General features: G+C 36.2%; 1 long non-coding RNA gene across 1 annotated transcript in view; it reads right to left on the bottom strand.

Annotated features, from left to right (window-relative positions):
• The window catches only part of LOC106872198 (uncharacterized), a 4,767-nt gene extending 2,934 nt beyond the window's left edge, over positions 1 to 1,833 (bottom strand). Inside the window, exons 1-2 of the long non-coding RNA XR_008266861.1 lie at positions 1,754 to 1,833; positions 152 to 282 (exon numbers count right to left, since the gene is read on the bottom strand). This is a non-coding gene — a long non-coding RNA (uncharacterized LOC106872198). The remainder of the gene's footprint in view (positions 1 to 151; positions 283 to 1,753) is intronic.
• Positions 1,834 to 2,309: the final 476 nt, after the last annotated feature.

The raw sequence follows: 2,309 nt of genomic DNA, 5'->3' as shown, positions 1-2,309 counted from the left end.
ATAGATAGATAGATAGATAGATAGATAGATAGATAGATACACACACATATAAGACAGAGAGGGAGAGAGAGAAACTGAAGAAATTCATGTAAAAATCGAACAAGCGACTCAAAAACAAAACAAAAATTTAAAAAAGACAAAAGAATCGAACCCGAATCACAAAGACTCTGTATTTCGTGGTTTGATGAATTCCAGCTGATCTTGGAAATGGAAGTGGTAAGTTGGCAGTGTGTTGCGCTCTGCTGGAGACATCTGGTGAAGTTATTCGACTCTACCGCACGCCTAGTGGAAAATCAGTGAACAGAACAATGTATCAGACGAATTATGGTGTCACAAGATGTCATATTCACACTATTCAATAACTAACAATTGTCTAACTTATTTTATTATCTTTTAGTTTTTATTTGTTTCAGCCATTGAACTACGGCCATGTTGGAGCACCGCCTTCATTGGTTTTAGTCGCCCGAATCCTTCCCTGCACTTAGGGTTTTTTGTTTTATTTTGTTTTTTTAAAGTTTGGCACTTATTCTATCAGTCTCTTTTTGACGAAGCGCCCGTTACGGAGACGTAAGCAAACCTATGCCAGTTATCAAGCGGTAGCTGTCGGTGACAGACACAAAGTCACACACAGACAAACATACACAGACACACACACACACAAACACACATACACACACGCACACAAACACACATACACACACACAGACACACACACACACACACACACACACACACACACACACATATATATATATATATATATAAATTTAGTAAATGGAGTAAAACGCATATGTTAACTGCATACTTTTATTTCCAACATATGTTTCGAAGATTACAAATTATACCTTCCATAAGAATAGGTGATGTTGATAAGAATGTAATCTTCTCTTCAGGGAAATGCATGGGAACCAGCTTATATATATATATATACAGGGTTGGCCAAAAGTCACCTGACAGTAAATCACAATGCCATAAATACTATCTGTAATTCTGTATTGACTCGAATGGAAAAATGTGTCGCTCAAGGACTTCAGTTTGAACAATTTTCATGATGTTTCATATTTAGATGCTTTTATTAAATTCATTCAGTTGTTAAACATAAACAAATAAATCTTGGAATTAAATGGTTTTGATTTACTGTCAGGTGATTTTTGGTCAACCCTGTACATAGTTAGAAAGAGATATATAGATAGAAAGAGATAGATAGATAGATAGATAGATAGATAGATAGATAGATATATAGATAGATAGATAGATACACGATGGTCTTCCACACAGTTTCTGTCTACCAAATTCACTCATAAGGCACATTGATTGACCCGAGGCTATAGTATAAGATAATCGATAAAGGCGCCTCTCGGTGAGACTGAAAATAGTAGCTGCAAGCGAGCTTCTCAACCACGTAATATAAATTATGTTAACATTTGTTATTGAGTGTATGGAAATGCTGATTAGAAATAATAGTGCAGCAGTGAAATGGAGAATACATTAGTCAATAACTTAGTGTGCTGTAATTTTGAAATCATGTTTCGGTTTAGTGATGAACTCATCAGTGAAACATGGACTTTACCGTACATGCTGAAGCTGAAGTAGAATAGAGTAAATGAAACTAAAATAAATTACAAGAGTCTTGATGAGTTTGTCGTCGGCAAATGTAGTTAACTGGAAAGGAAATAGCTCAGGGTAACCACCTGCTTGAAAAACAAGTCATGTCAGCGATAGGATATTTTAAATGGAAATAACTTTCACTTACATGCATAGCGTTCCGGTGTCGACAGCTTCTGCTGATTGGCTGAGAGAATCTGCTTTCACGTGTAAGAGGTTTGCGCATCGCTGGGCGGCGGATAAATCACAGCCCCTCTCCTGGGATGATGAGTATCCTGGGTGTTTTGAAAGAAATTAGCGAGATAAAAATGTCGATGTTGCTGTTGCTGTTGTTGGTGGTGTTGTTGTTGTTACTGTTGTTTATCTCTGAGCCAGTTCTGACACAGCACACCTATTACAATGTTTGTTTGTTTGTTTGTTTGTTTTTTTAATTTTTAGACCAAGTGTCTTCTGTACCATTCCAAATTGAACTGACCGACTGCATGGTTATACCATAAAAAAAGTGTAGTAGCAATTCAGGCAAAAGACTTCTCGAAATAATAATGAATAAACTGATGATGATGATGATGATGATGATGATGATGGTGATGATGATGATGATGATGATGATGATGATGATGATGATGATTACGATGATGATGGTGATGATGATGATGATGATGAAGATGATGATGATGATGATGATGATGATGATGATGATGATT

The sequence above is a fragment of the Octopus bimaculoides genome, chromosome 26 (assembly GCF_001194135.2).
Source record: "Octopus bimaculoides isolate UCB-OBI-ISO-001 chromosome 26, ASM119413v2, whole genome shotgun sequence".
Taxonomy (NCBI): Eukaryota; Metazoa; Mollusca; class Cephalopoda; order Octopoda; family Octopodidae; genus Octopus; species Octopus bimaculoides.
The sequence above is the reverse complement of the archived record's forward strand: the minus strand, read 5'-3'. Positions and strand labels throughout refer to the sequence as shown.